At 36.1% G+C, this 16,911-nt stretch overlaps 1 protein-coding gene across 2 annotated transcripts in view; it reads left to right on the forward strand.

Annotated features, from left to right (window-relative positions):
• Positions 1 to 16,911, forward strand: part of GTDC1 (glycosyltransferase like domain containing 1) — a 303,609-nt gene that overhangs the window by 6,524 nt on the left and 280,174 nt on the right. For both annotated transcript variants that reach the window (XM_029934635.1, XM_029934634.1), the window contains exon 2: positions 15,597 to 15,661. The gene's annotated coding sequence lies outside the window, so the exon portion shown is untranslated. The remainder of the gene's footprint in view (positions 1 to 15,596; positions 15,662 to 16,911) is intronic.

Here is a 16,911-nt window from a genome sequence, read left to right on the forward strand (position 1 = left end):
TTGAAAAAAATTTAAAAAACAGAGTAACTGATTTCAGTTTGCAAAGGATGTCTTTCCAATTATAAAAAATATACTGTTATCCTGTGGTCTTTCATTTACTCAGAAGTTGCTTTCTGAAGTGCTCACACAATTGAAAACATAGTTTATACTTTGAAATAAACTACGTTCCTCGTTCCTTCTCTCTCTTCATTCTCCTTCCTTACTCCTTTGTTCCTAACCTTTGGTATTTGATTCTATATGTATAATGCACTTGTGAATGATATATACCACACCATAAAAAATGTTATTTTGTAGGTTTGAGGATCAGTTAGGAAGAGAAATAAAAATCTTGTAATGACTATGCAACAAATAGAGTTCTGTGGAAGAGTGAGAATATGTTTCTTACATAATCCACATTACTGGAAATTGTAGGACAGTCGTAGAAATGTAAATTTAAAATTGTTTTTATTTCTTCTAGCTAAGAAGAACTGGATCATAGCCTAAACTGAGGAAGGGGGAACCATAGATAGTTTAAGTCAAATAACTCCTCTGCTGCAGCTTTCTTTTAATCGTGTAGATGCCTCTGGCTCCAGATAGAAGGAAATCTTACCAATTATGACTGAAATGAGGCAGGGTTTTATTTGTCTCATGTCATAAGAAGTCTGAAGGCAGTTAATTCTCAGATAACTGATGCCATCAGGGACCCAGGTCACATCTCCTTTTCCCACATCCTTAGCACATAGCTTTTGCCTTTATTACACAGATGACTTTTGTACCTCTAGAAATTGTGCTTACCTTCAAGCAGGAAGAAAAGTGAAGGATGCTCAGAGGCCCCTCCTGAGGAGTCCCCTCTTTTTTATTTATTTATTTTTTAATTAAAGAAAGACATGTCTTAAAAAAAAGAAAGAAAAGAAAGGGATGTCTGCTCATAGGAGACACCTCCTTGGATGAAAGTCTGTCACATAACTACCTCCAGAACAAGATAAAAAGGTTTTCAGCCATCATGTTTGTATTTTGGAGGCAGGCAGGGAAAAGGAGAATTGGAACGAATGTTGAGTGAACTCTCCCAGAGTTATCTGCCATACTTCTCAATTCTTTCGTATGATGAGTTGCTTGGACCTTTGAACTTCCTGGGTGCTTGGCATATATACTAACTTGTTGTTGGTTCCCTTTTGACATAATACATGTGTTTTGGTTTTGTGATGTTACTTCTGTTTCTGACAACGGGAAATGCAATTGGGTCATCTTGGTCTCTGTATACTTAGCCCAGTGCCTAGATATGTTATATTTATTTTTTTAAAACTTTTTAAATGTTTATTTATTTTTGAGAGAGAGAAAGAATTTGAGTGGAGGAGGGGGCAGGAGCGAGGGAGACACAGAATCTGAAGCAGGCTCCCTGCCTCTCTGCTGTTAGCACAGAGCTCCACATGGGGCATGAACCCATGAACCATGAGATTATGGTCCGAGCCGAAGTTGGACATTTGACTGAGCCACACAGGGGCCCCAGGAAATATATTATATTTGTAATATTATTGGTGTAAATCGTTTATGCCTATAAGGGATATAGTAGTAGTTTTAATTTGTGAGGAGTTGTGGACTACATTTTATTGATTTGTCTGTTATTGCTAAGGGAAAATCAAAGTTGTCAAAGTTGTTTGGAGTGGAAAATACTTAGTTAAAAGATTATAGGAGAATCCTCAAAATGACTTAGTAGTACCAATGCTTTTGCTGCAGTACATTATTCCACAAATACATAAAAATATAATTTCCTTTTAACTTTTTGCATAGCTTATTGTTTAAACAAAGATATCTTGCCTTTGCGATGTATTAAGATCTTGGTTTTTGAAGAAGTAAGCAATTTTAACTTATCAATAGTGGCAGGTAATTTGATAACTTTTATTATTGATGTTGATTTACAGGAAGGAGTTATTAATTACATCCTTGGTAGCCTCATGGCAGAGAGCACACTGTATCACATTTTATCCTAGATGGCATTTTAATTAATGATTTTAATTCTTAGAGTGACAGTGTCAAAGTTTTTCAATACATGTAATTCAAACGTACATTCAAATAGTAATGTACAGTAGAAGAATATGTCTAAGAGAAACTCTAAGAAGCCATCTTTACATCTGATTGCTTTGCTTAAACTGTCTTAGAGGAAAGCAGGCTACCTCTTCATTCAAAATCTGCGGAAGAAATGGCTGAGTGTAACTTGATAGAGTGAATCAGAGCCTCACAACTCGTCCAATGTCTAACTTAAATTCCTTTTGTTGTATTTCCACTCTGTTTCTGTTATTTTGGCCTCAGAGGACAAAAACAAACAAAAACAAAAACACAACTATCCACTATCTCCCATACAACATTCCCTATATAGCACTATTTTAATAAATTCCTCCCTTTTCATTCATGATGGCAGTGTTGTTGGTACCTTAATTACTGAAACAACCTGTGCATGGATAGAACTTATCTCGAAGCAGGGAATGTATTCAAGTATCTGGAACTTAAATTTTCTATCTGAGCAGTTTATAGTCACTGAAAAGAAAGGAAGCCTTTTAACATTCAGAAGCAGTCCTGCGGAGAGAGTTCCTACTACATAATCACAATTTAGAGAAGATAGTTTCCTAGATTTGGACTCAGAATTGAGTATTGATTGTCTGTTTGGGCCCTTAAGCTGCTCTTTTGGTCATACTTTTAGGGAGAATAATTTATGGGCCAACACTTTGCACTTAAAAAAAAAGTGTATTCAGCCCTTTTTCACCTTTGTATTCCCAGTGATCACTATAGTATCTGGAACATAAGAGGAACTAAAATTTTGTTAAATGAATTGTTTTACTATCCCTTGATAATGCTCCCTAACACAGGTAGTATTATGCTTTGCATTTCCCCATTCCTCTTTAATTCTATTTTTCTGTCTAATGAGCACCCGTCATTAAGTTTTTGTTGTCTTTATCTTCTTATTCAATAATACCTGCAATGATTCATAACTTACTAGAATAGTTAAATGCAGTGGTAATGCCTGGACAATTTACTTTATGACAGTACTGTAATTTTTATTTAGGCATCTCTTTTTCCCCTTTTTCAAAAAGTGAGAACTTATTGTTGCCTATAGAGGAGAATTCAAGAGTACATTAGATGGAGCCTATTGTGTGTAAAGCACTTTGGTAGATAATGAATAGATATAAACATAAGTTGTGCATCGACTTTGCTGTCAAGGAATTGAAATCTGGTTGGGCAGACACACATATACTGACTGTATAACTATCGTATAGGTGGGGCTGTGGTAACTGGTCTAATTGGGGCATATGCCAAGTTTGGTAGTACCACAGAGAAAGAAGTAATTGCTTCTGACTGGCTGAGTATGGGTGAGCAATTCACTTAAGCTTTTGCAGATGAGATGGAATTTGAATGCAGTCTTGAACTATATGTAGGAGTTTGACAGGTGGTAAAAGTGAATGGATTCTAGGAAGAAGAACGTGCTAACAGTACTTGGAGGTGGAAATGTGTATGGAATGTTTTAAAAATTGTGTTTGAGTAATGGTGTGTCTGTGAGAATGACAGGAATTGAAGGTGAAAGGGAGCTTGGAACCAAATTGTCAGGGGTCTTATTTCCTGCTAAGTATTATTTTCTCTTCCTTCTGAAGAAAAAAAAAATCATAGGTGTTTCAGTGGAGGACTGACACAAAGATATCTGAAAGTTTCAGAAAAATGGAGACATTAAATGTAGCTGCAGGGAAAGAGGACAGTCAGAAGCCCTTTGCCTACTGGGCATTGAAGAAGATGGGGGGCTGGAGGCACAAGGGCGTGGAAGGAAGACCTGACACCAGAGGTCTGGGGTGAGTCAGCTTAAAGCACTGTGGGTTGTTGATTTGTCGAGTTGTACAGCAGTTTCCTGGTTCATAGAGGGCGATTTCAGTTTTGAGCCTTCTTTCCACCTACATCATTTTGGAATACTCTAGACCATGCCACCTTTCCTCATACCTGGATGGCCAAGTATTTCTGCCTGAATTCAAGTAGAAAGTAAAAGGAGAAAAAGAGTTGAATGGCTGTTGAGGGAGCCAAGAGTTACCTGTACATTTCTTCAGCACCTCTTTAGAGAGAGGGTCTTGGCCCTCAGTACTTTCTTTCTGGGCTCTTGGTTCATCATCTTGAAGTAGAACTTGATTTTGGTCTCTCTTTGAGACCCAGCTCGAATGTTTTACAACATTTATCACTCCGCATTGTAATTCTATCCAGGTCTGAGGCCAGAAACTATATTTGATTCATCTTGATATCAGAAACACTTAGCCTAACTTTTAGAATTCAGTTATTCAGTGAATGCTTGTTTGGTTAAAGTAGATTTATCTATGATTTGCACAGTCACACAGACCGTCTTACTCTGAACATGCCAAGCATGTTCCATCTCAGGATCTTGCTGTGCCTGGAAGGCTTCCGATACAGATCTGTTCAGCTTCCCCCACTCCTTTGGTTTCTGTTTAGATGTCATCTCACATCGATGAGGTGCCCTCTGATGACCCAATATAAAATACCGCCCTTTCCAGCCCCAGGCCTTGGCAGCCTGATCCTTTATTACCCTGTGCTGTTTTTTTTTTTTTAATAGCACCTGTACCCTCTCAGCTACATTTACTTGATGACCATCTTTTTTAATCCAGTTAGGAAGAAATGTCATGTGATAACAGGAACATTTGTTTTGTCACCTAATTTATCCACAAGCACCTGGAACAATGCTGGGTGCTTAGTGGGCACAATAAATATTTGCTACATGAATGAATGAACAGTAAAGATCAGACTGAAAAGGATAATAAACCCAAATGTGTCAGTTTGCTTGCAGTTTTATGCAAGCCATGGTATTGTAGTTATAACTTTTATAATATCAGATCATTAGTATTGCTCTCAGAAAAACAAAAACAAATTATATTTTCTATAGATTGCACCTGTGAAATCTAATTATGGATTAGTTTTTGTTTTAAAAAATATTTGAATGCCAAGCATATCCAGTCAGAAAACACTTTTATTATCCATGCCAGCTTAATTTTTAAGGCAGTGAAATGGAAGACTGTCATTTCAGCAAGCAACTTATTTTCATTTGTGAGAATGGAATATTTTGAATATTCTAATTGATTTTTGAGGATGATTTTACAAGAAAATAATCCTTGTTCCTATACATTGTACATTTGCCTTTAAGATAGAAAAAAGAATTAGAAACAGGCATGGAAATTATTTTGCCCAGGAAGTTGAATGCTTACAACTTACTGATCAAGGTCAGGAGGAGGGGTTGGTCAATTCCAACATAAAAGGTAAATCTTGGGATGCTGAAAACTTTAAAGAAGATTTGGTTTAAAAAATTATTTTATATGTATATTTAAAGTTAGGAAAGAAATCCTAGACTGCTTGTCATGAGCCCCAGCCTCTATTTTATTGTATTTTACTGCAAATTCACTTGGATATTTTTCCAGAAATCTTAAGTCTGTAATTTGGCTGTAAAAAAGTTGGTTATCAAATCAATATTGTTATATGGCTTTTAGTGTCATAAGAATTCCCTTTTGGAAACCCATAAAAACTCATTTTTTCTCACCATAAACTTTATCTGTCACTTTTCTGTAAGGTCAGAGTACTAATGCTGGAGGTGATCTGCTCTGGGATAGAGAGTCAACTTAGTGGTCATAAAGTTAAAAAATGCCACATGGTGCTTTCCTGAGATTAGGGTTCTTTTTCATACCAAGTTGGTGCTAATTTTAAATATGGAAAGTTATGGGTTGATCAGTGTATTCTTAGTGTCCCTGTAAAAACAGACCAAATGACAAGCTTGGCCTTAATTTTTGCACTTACGGATTTCCTATTTTTATTAGTATTTTTGTGTTTTCTGGAGGTTAATTCTTATTTACTTGTATACTTTTAATGGCAGGCTTTTTTCCTTCTAGATTTGTAAGTTAAATTTTTCAGAATAGATGGTTTTAAAAATGAACTGTGATGAAATTGTTGCACTGGAAATCAATTCCAGGAATAATACTTTCTTAATTACTTGAAATACGTTTCATGTTTTCGTAGCATTTAAATTGTAAGAAGTACTAGGACCTGGAGGTTCCATTTAAAAGTATTTCTCTACTAAACCTGAGTTGCTATTGGGTTAATATATTTTGAGTACTCAATTCACTTATTGCATGTATCTAAATATAGGAAAAATATGACCGATTATGAAAGGAGACAGTCTTTTAAAATTGCATAACTATCATAGTTGACTATACAATCAATCCCTCCTTTAACATGTGTAACACATATGGATGATTACTCAATAGCATGTTGCTGCTTTTTAAATACATTTTGGAAATTAAGTGTGAAACTGGAAGTTCTTTTCAATGTTATACACCTTTATTAAATATTTGCCCTTTAGTTCAAGACACAAATCTAATTATTTAAGGCACAAAGTAATTCTGACATTTTACTTGAACTTTAAAACTTTGAGATTGTGCTATATATGTTCCTCTTCAAACCTGTACCAAATAATAGTTTAGTTTTTAACACACTCTGTCAGAGTGCAGCTCCTTATTCCTTATCAATAAATAAAGATCTTGATCTGTTTACAATTACTTAATAAGTCAAGTACTCTTAAAAATCAACTGAATATTACATTAATTTCACACATTAGACAAGCAGTGTTTCCAAAACCAAATTAATAGTGTTTATGAATAGCTATAGTCCCAGTAGTTTAACTTTGCTGATTTGTTTTTTAGTTAAGTTTCTTTATAGTGATAGTAGTTCGAATAATTTGAAAACCACTGGCAAGCTCCTGGAGGGGAGTAAGCCTTCAGTAATTGGGAAGTAGTTTGTTATTTCAAACAATTTGGCCTCCTTCCTAAAGTTAGGAAAAATGTATAGTTTCTTTTAATTGCAAGTTGAAACATATTCAGTGAAGATAACCTGAAGAATAAAATGAAACACAGTTCTACCATAAATGATTTTATGCCTACCTGTGTTTACATGCATTCTCTCTGTGTTTCTGTGATTCATTTCATATATTTTCATGTATTCATAGCATGCAGTCATGCAGTAGTGGAAGCATTTTTCCATGTTCTTTGTATTATGTATAATGATTTTTGATCATTAATCATTTAATTATGAAATTCTTTTTTTGTTGGATATTTTCATTGCTTGCAATTTGAGGCAAAGACATCGGTAAGGACTCTGGGCAATTTCCAGTGTTAATTCTTAGAAGCAGTATTGTTGAATCCAAAGATCACAGTTTTCAAGATTTTTGTATTACATTCAAGTATGATAGGACATTTTAATACTTTAAAGCAGATCTAGCCTCATGCATTGGTAGAATAGGTAGCAGCCTTGAGAAGTGTCTTTTTAATTCACAAACTATTCTGATCTATTCTGCAGATGGCTGAAATTTTGCCATCGCCTGTGGCTCCCTTGTAACCTATAAGTACTCCCGGGAGAGATAACACATTGTGCCTGGCAGGCATTTACTCTGGACAGTGTACAGTATCTTCAGTTTAGTTCTTGCAAGTAAAGTTTGGACACAAGGTAGGAGAAAGGGACATTAGAACATTGAACAAGAGGAATGATAAGGGTGAACAAGTTTTTTGTTTTTTTTTTTTTACTTCAAATTCTGCCAAGATCAGTTGAGCAACTATTATATGAAATGCAAGATAGTATGTATCTAGTTTTATGAGTTTAAGTTATAATCTCTACCGTGATTCAGGCTGTTTGTTAACTTTGAATGCTAATTAATCCAGTAGAGAGACTTAGGGTCCCAGATACAGTGCGTCTATATGCCGGATAGAGATGCAAGGGGGAATTAATTAACTCCTAAGCAACCTTCCTCTGTTTGAACACACTGTTTGCTAAGTGTGAAATTACTTCCTTAAGAGATGATGCGGATGCAGAGTATGGCTTTGGGTAGTTTGCAAAGAATATTCTGTACTGTAGAGTCTCTGCCTCTTTAGACAAAATATTTATATCATTGGAATGTCTCCTTGAAAAACCAGCTGATAAAGAGATAATAGTGACAGACAAGGCCACTAAATAGATAAAAGTCATGGTGCTTGCTCCAGTCAGGAAACTTTGAGCTATTGCTACTTATCTTTTATTCAGTGGAAACTTGTGTGTCAGATGATATGGGCAAGCCTGTGCTTCCTCTGTAGAAACTTCAAGAGTAGTAGACCTTCTAGAAATTATACACTGTTGTCTGTGTATGCCTTTTCTTTACCCAACAGTCTCAATCCTAAATATTTTCAGGATTTACAAATTCCAGTCTAATATTATCAGACTGACTCTTTTTCTTATAATAGTGGGTAGCTAATAATATGCCCCTTGTGATATTTAAAAATAGTGATACGGCTCTCATTACCACAACTCTTAGCCCCAGACTTACTCAGCCCTGGTCTAAACTGGGTTTCTGGGCTTTTTATAATTTATGATTAGTGATCTCTAGAATCGATCCAGTTTTTCCAGTGTTGGCTTCTTAAACCATGAGCAAAAGACTTAGACCATTGGCAAATCAAAAGATTCTTGAAAACTATATGGCAGCTAGAAAAGATATTCCATAGTACATAAATAGAAGAAAATATACTTTTTAACTAATGCTACTTCTAACAAAAATTATAATTAGGTGAAACGCTGGAGGTGAGGGAAATGTCACTAAACATTTTAAGTGATACATCTTTAAAGCATAATTTTATTGATTTGGTCCTTAAAGGACATTAGAGTTTATGTCCTTTATTTATTTACTTACTTATTTATGAAAAGATTCTAATACTGGCTTCACCTCACATTTCCTAACACCATTTAAGTAAGTCTGTTACTGCAGGGTGACTTTCACTAATATAAAGTGAATATTAAAGGTGTCTAACATTGATACTTTTAAGAATAACTATGTCTAGCCCTTCAGGCCTCTATGGAAATTTCTTTTTCTTCTTCCAAGTGTTTACCTGATACTCTTTTGCCTCCTGAGCTGTTAGGATTTTGTGTTTCTTGGAAGTTGATTTCCCTCACTGATAAATAGATTGGGTTGTGAGATTATGTTCTTTTCATTTTTCCCTGGAAGTGAGTAAATCCAGAACTTCATACTTGGTGACATTTATTTCAACCCATCAAGGGAATGCCACCCATGTTTGCTTGGGTTACAGTACTTCAAATAGGACGTTGAGAATGTTTGTGTGTTAGAGTAACCCTGCTATTTCTGTTTCAAAATTAACTGAAAATGTGATATGTGCCTCCCACTTGGAGAGGGAAACTTCTCAACAATTTTTTATTTAGTTAAGATGGATTAAGTTCTTAAAAGATGTTAGAGCGAGACTCCCTAGCGCCAGTATAGTTAAGAATCTGTTAGTCATTTTATTTTAAACTCATTTGGTGTGTATATTTATAATTATCTTACACAATCCAAGTCTGAGTTAAAATTTGGCATAGAAGCCAATGTAGGGTAACAAGATAATGCTTCTGACCAAGAAAGAAATGCCAGTCTAATGATTAAACTGATCGAATCCTTCTAGGTCACAGACTTGACTGTCCTTGTGTTAAATATTCTTTTAGAATCTAGAAAGGTCAGAGAGGATAGAAGCCCCTGGCATGGAAGTTGGCTTCTAAATCTCTCAGTAGGGCTGCTGGGGCAGAACTGTTTTTCCTTAGAATGAGGTATGACATTTTGAATACAATAAGATGCCACCTGTTATATTTTAGGTGGTGATAGAATGTGTGCATCAAGTTCTTTCTGTGAGAGTGAGTAGTAATTAGTGGTAGGAAGGGGTGATTATTTGTAGTTGATAATAATAAAGGTCTTGAATGAGTTCAGAAGAAATTGTCAAGGCAATTGCTAAGGAGTTTTATGGGTTACTGACTCAAAGAGAGTGTTGAACACTTCCCGTTTGCTAAGTGCTGAGATATAGCAGTAAGCAAGCAGACCTGGTCACTGTCCTTTTGGAACTTAATATCCAGTAGGGGATACAGATATTATGTAGTCACTCATATAAATATATCCTACGAGTGTTAAGTACAAAGAAGTACTACAGATTGTTATGTCAGGGAGAGTTGGACTTTGTTTGATGGTGACGGTAGTAAATTATGAAATACACTGAGCACATCTATATGGCCGACCTCTTTGCCTCCTACTTCAAACCCTCTTGTCATATGAATCTTGGATATTGTCTTTCTTCCTGCCTAGTCATTAAGGCCTGCTGCCCTATCAAAAAGGCATTAGTCTGCAGCTGGGGCGTGAAGGATAAAAGTTGTGGGATTAGGGAAAGGATGATTATGCAGGACTCTGGAAGGAATTATAGAGATTAGAACAAAAGTTTTGAGTTTTACCACTCTATATGATATTCTATATAACTATATTGTGTGGTTTATAGCACTGATATCCTAGATTTACAAATTATTGGTACTTATGATTAAATGTAATATGTGATACAGACATTTATCGTCTAATACTGCCACGTTGCTATGCATATAAAAACATACTGCAGCATATATCACTTACATGTTAATAATTATCGAACATTGATTTTTAATCCCCAAATTCCAAAGACTAGGAGATGGATGTGCCTTTTACTTACACCTTACCAGGTACCTGCAATGAAGCGTAATGGGAAGATAAACGGCCGTGGAGTCAGAAGATGTGGACTTACACCCTTGCTCTGTCGCTTACTCTGTGATGCTTAACACTCTCCAATTCTTTGTCTGTAAAAGAAGCGTGGTTGGTTAGTGGCTTCCGCAGTCCTTCCACCTATGATTCTGTGATACACCTTGGCTTTTCTACTTGGGTATCCATATATGAATAGGTCAGATAAAAATGGGCCCAATTTTCTCCCACTGGACTGATTTGCAGCCCATTTCAGGAAGGTAGAAGCCTTGGAGAAATGCCATCCTGAGAAAGCAAATACCTTATTCATCTTGTAAAACTTTTATAAAATGAATAATCGTTGGCAGAAAGTATTTAAAAATGCCTTTTTTCTTCCCCATTAAATAAAAGTATGATTACTAAATGTGAAATGGGGTCTCCAGATTTATGGTGAGGGAACTGGCTCCTCAGCCTGCTTCCACTGCTGGTATGTGACTAGAATGATGGTAGACCAAGCGGATTAGAAAACTGCAGGTGATTTCAGAATTCATGGATCACACAGATACTCATGCTTTTAGGCCATGAAACTTCCTTTGGCTCAGAATGCATTCACTTATGGTGTTTCTATTATTTCTTTTTATCGTTGTTACTCTTTTTAGTAGATGAAGATAAACTTGTATCTATATGAAGAAAAACCTAATAAATTCTCATTTCTATGAACAGTATCAAAAGTATACTTTATACAGTATAAAAGAGAATCAGTATTTGAAAAAGAATATAGTGTCTTTATACTCGCTGCTTGATTTAGTTTAGGCTTCAGGAATGGTGGGGAAGATTCGTGGCAGGTGTGGTGTTGGCTGACATTTGTTTGCTCGGGACCTGTGGGCAGTGAAAGCAATGTGACATTCAAGGCAGAATCAGCTTCCCATTTCCTCCTGATTTTTAGCATATCTCTACACAAACTAAGTGACATTCCGCATGTGTTGGACCCTGGGATAGCCCTCCGGGAAAGGATGACATGGCCCCCATCCTCCAGATTTTCAAAGGCCTGGAGGGAGGAGGACACGGAAAGAGAGTGAAAAAAGTGCTGAGACTGTACAGAATAGAAAGGGAATTCTGTTTGAGGGAAGTTTAGGGGGGAGCTTCATAGCATTGGTAATTCATGAGCAGAAATTTCAGGATAGTTCATAAGGTGAACAAGAAGAGGCTGATGGAAAAGGGAGAAAGGTGTGAAATCACAGGAGTGTTAACTAGGTGAGTGTGAGTGCTCCGTATGGCAACAAGACAGAGTCTGGGCAAGTCTGGGGAGAGAGATCCGAGTGGAGAAGGAGAACAGGGCGTGGTGAAGAGAGAGGAAGGACCAGAAAAGCAAGGGCTTAAGTGCTACACTTAAGGGCCTCGGACTTTATCGGTAAGTGACAGAGACGGTGAAGGTTTTTGAGCATGTCACCTCCTGATCAGATTTGCATTTTGAAACATTACTTGTAGCTGGAGTATGGAGAATGGCGTGATGGGAACCAGATGGTATGGCGACATGAAGACCTAGTTAAAAGGGTAACATAATAGTTCAAATGAGTGAGGAGATGATTTCCTAGTGTAAAATTTTCTCCTGCTTCATAAATATACTACCATATTTAAAAATGTCAGCAAATCAAAAATATTTTTAGTATTCAGTAGAACGAATTCATTGCTACTTTTATAGTTTGAAATTATTCATGAAATTAATAGCAGCGAAAAATTGAGAGGATTCGTATTTTATTTGTCAGTGAAATCAAACCAGTAAAGTTCTTACAAAAATCTCATAGTTACAATATTGCTATATAATGTGGAAAATTCACAAAAATGAAAGGCAGTGAATTTGTAATATATACACATCTATTGATTGTGAAAATTGTGCGTATTTGGAAACAAGTGGGTGATGTCATAGTGTCAGTACATATAAGTAGTGTTGAATTTGCATTTCATACCGTTATCAACAAGACTTTGTATTAAGTCAAGTCATGGAATCAGTGACTGACAGTTCTAAACAGAAAGTTAAATCCCAAATTGGGCAAGAATGAAAATATTTGTTAGGGAAAACAACACAGCCATATATGCATATAAGCTTGTGATTTTTAAACAAAGCATGTATAAAAGATCATAGCAAATCATATTGGAGAAGCTCACTTGAAAATTACTTTAAATGGTGCCACAAACAGGATGGCATATAAGTCTTCTTACCAAATCTTGGTTTTGGTGCATAAATCCTTAGTTCTTCATTACCAAAACATCAAAGTAAAATCAGAGCTGAAGAAATTGGAACGTGCATGGCCCTGTAGGGCAAGAAAATAATACAGTGTGACATCTTTTTCAGTATAAACCCAAGATTTTTAATTTAAATATTGCTATTTAAGTACACACAGTAGTACATACATTCTCATAAATGCTGGGTTGTATGCTCGTTAGCAAATAATGGAGTAATGATCAATTTCCACTATACATTATCTTTAATTCATATTAATGCTCAGGATCTGATTCATTCCTTATTGTTAGCTAAACTTTCTTTAATTATGTAGAGTCTTGCCAAGGCCTACAGTTTTAGGATTGCAAGGTTTTTATGCTGCATTTGATACCAGATTATTTTAGTATTCAGAGGTTACATTGAGGTTTTAGGGGTTAGGATGAATTTGCTGTGCCTGACTTTTCTAAAAAGATTTTTAAAAAAATAACTTTTTAGGATCTGCTTATTTCTGTTTCCCCCACCATTTCATCCCCATATGATACTGACTGTAGTGTAATCCTTTGAGGACACTTTTTTTTTTTTAAGCAAAATGTAGTTTTACTGTATATTCACCCTTGTTAGGCTCTGGTGGGGGTATTGGTGGTGACAGGTTTCAAAGCAGAAATCTTTTTATGCTTTTTTTTTTTTTTAACTATATAATAAGATTTCAGGTACATTTTAACAACTGGGGTTTCCCTGATGAATCATTAAAATAAGTGAGTGGGCTGGAAGGTAATAGCAACTGTTCTCAGTACTGCTCTATTTTACCCTGCTGGGTTATTGTTGCTTTTTAAATAGAAGCTGGTGTTGGAGTAGGTGGGTGGAGGTGCAGAGGGACGGGGTCAGTAAGAAAATACCAGGTAAATCTCTGATGACCTATTGGGAAGTCCTGCTCAAATTTTATTTTCCCCAACGTAAGGCATTTAGTGTTACAGGTCACTGGGTTTTGCTCTGCCAAACTGAACTTTTAAAAATACTGTGTATAGGCAAATAGAAAATATATTTGGAGCAACTGATTGAAATATAAGGTATCAAGCCATTTGTGGATTAACCTGTGGAATCAATTTCTCATGTGTGTGGGATTCAAACTGTTAAAACCATCATCACCGAAATCATACCTTCCTACAGCTAATAGCAGTAAGGTGTCTGTGGAATATATTAATACAACAGTTCCTCTGATTTAGAATTATTACTTGGTATTTGGTTGGAAAATTATTTGAATATTATAAGTAACCAAATTGACATCATTCATGAGGGCTAATTCTGGGTTCCTAATGTGAGGTTTTATTTTAAAAAATTCACATGATGTTTTTATACTTACACCTCTTGTTCAATAAATCATTGGCATATTGCAAATTTCCTTTATACTGTTAACAACATAACTACGACAGCATTTGTAACTGCTAGAGGAGGTAGACTAAAATGTAGTTCACCTTGAAAATGGCTCAGGGAATAAAGAAATTGGGTCAAGCTTAAAATAAATGCAGGTACAGTGACAAAAAGTTTTAATAAAAATTTAAAAATACTCACAGCATTGGTTTCGGGCTACTTTTGTTCTTGGTGATCTTATCAATGCATTATTAGTTTTTAGTTGAGATGACACTAATGGCACTATTTCATTTTGGTCAAAATGCTTATATGAAATATTTTTGTGATTTTTTTGCTATGTATCCTCTTTTAATTGTAAATATAAACTTTAGGAAAAGGCAGACAATTCTTAGATATATATCTGACCTCTGGTGATCTTAAATAGAATAAGAAGTGGTTTAAAATTCCTGTGTCATAGCTATCACTCTGACTCGTTTATATTGCCAATTCACTGGTTAGCATTTAACCATGTATCATAAAATCAGAGTATTGATAATGAATTAAACTTTCATAAAGCTTTAATAGTATAGTAGATTCTCATTTATCTGGTGTCATTGGGGGATAAAATATGCTGAAGAAATGAGTTTTTTTTTTAACTGTAGCTCACTGAGTTTAGCAGGAAAACTTAAAAGTTGATAAAAATTTATCTGACACACATTGTATGTTCTTTTTGGGAGCAAAAATGGATGGGCCACTTACTTTTTTCTTAATGTCATAAAATACTAACATTCTCGTGTCATGCAGAAAGGACATGGGCTTTCTGATCCGTATTTGCTCCCCACACGAGAAGTTTTGTTGTTGTTGTTGTTGTTTTCCTTTGAAATAGGTGCCACACCACTAATTCTGATATCCTGACTCCCTTTCTGTGGTGGTGCTTGCAATGATGCTGTGACAGGTGGATGAACCCCCAGGCTTCTATGTACAGCCTCTGGCTGTGTGTAGGCTCGCCTACCATCTTTTGGCAAATAGCTGGCCAATACCTCCGGCTGTAAAGGAGACCCTCTCCTTGCTCCCGAGGATGCGTTTTCAGTGTTAAGACTGCTAACTCCCCAGCATTCACTCCTGAGGAGCGATGGGTAGTGGTGCCTGGTGTCTGCATTCACCTGTTCACCTGTGCTTCTGAGCGTCTGTGCCGTCAGGGCGGCCACCGGCAGTTTTCTGGGACTGTTGCTAAAATGAGCAAATAATGTATGGACTCCCTTTATCTTTTAGCAAATTCCAGCATAACAGCAGCATTTCTTTTTAACAAAATGTTTTTTTTTCAACCTCATGCTCATTTGTTTCAAGCAGTGTTTTCTAAAAACTCAAGCACAGCAAGAGTATTTGCGCTGTTCTTTAATGTGCTGTAATGACATTTGGTTTGACTCTTATATTTAAAAATCAGCTTCCTCTCTTGCTTGCACCTAATGGGAATCATCGTTCTTCCAGGTTGTGCTTTAAGAAGACTATAGGGAAGAACACATTTTCTTCTCGCCACAAAAGTTGCAATAGAAGTAAGTAGAGGAACTGCCAGGATGTGTCTGTCTCCACAAAACAAGCTGAACAAATTTCCATGAATCAAAGCCACTAAGTATAGTTTTCAGAGATGGTAGGACATAGTTACTCTCCCTAGAAAAATACCCAAAATGCAGGCACACCCATTGGCCACGAGAAAAATGCTCAAGTAAACGCTAGTTCAAACCTGTACATTTCACTCTTCTTACTGAGCTATTATGGGGTGGAAATCTACTATAGCTATAATCTTTTTTTCCCCTTTTCTATTTTTCGGCCTCCCACATGCTTGGTGTTCAGTTCTGCTGACTGAATGTCTTGAATCTCCAACAGCACCTACACACACTGCCTCCACATTATGGTTTGCAGATAACTCATGATTCAGACCCATGAGAAACATTTGTAAATATATGGCATGATATGTGCTCTAGATTGATCATGAAAAGGAGCAAAGGAATGAAGAATACAGAAAGCTTTTTCCCCCACTTCTAATATTGATATTGCTTTCTTTGAGGTTATAGGAGTGAGATATTCTTTGGAGTGGCTTAGATCACATTCCATCACTTGGGGAGATATCTCAGGTCATTTTTACAACTACCTTTTAAGGAGATAGAGGGCATAGACACCTTAGTGTGGTTAGAGCAGAGGAAATAAACCAAGATAGAGGTATATGTGATATGGTCTAGTAAGCAAATTAATGTTAACTGCTTTTAGTCTGTCTTAAAACCTTTGATATAATTTTCAAAATTGCCTTATACTGTTCTCTTGGTTAACTTTCTAGAAGTTTCCAATATTTGAAGGACTAATGGCTAACATTTTGTTAAATTTATCTTATTGAACATTGCCTTTATTAGAGGTGGTCTCCAACTGGCCTGAAAAAGAAATCAGGCTTCTGCATAGCTCAGTCCCTGAGCTAACTTCTTCCCATAATACCTGTGGGGCTCTCAAATTCTTATTTGGATTACAAGCTGCTGATGAGGAGCTTCAAACGCACTGTACTTCAAATGCATGTGTGTATCCACCTTTCCCACCTGTCCTTGGTTGAGAGGTGACCATCACTGAAAATTACTGATTTTGAAATGTAGGAGAATTCTAAGATATCATTTCCCCTTAAGTAGGATGATTTATACTAATATTGGAGGGGTGTCAAAATATCTTATTACTGTCTATCAGTTATTATGCTTCAATTTTATCTTCATAACACACCTCTGAGGTTAGTATTGTTATCCACATTTTAGAGAAGACGAGACTG

Source organism: Suricata suricatta, chromosome 3 (assembly GCF_006229205.1).
Source record: "Suricata suricatta isolate VVHF042 chromosome 3, meerkat_22Aug2017_6uvM2_HiC, whole genome shotgun sequence".
Taxonomy (NCBI): Eukaryota; Metazoa; Chordata; class Mammalia; order Carnivora; family Herpestidae; genus Suricata; species Suricata suricatta.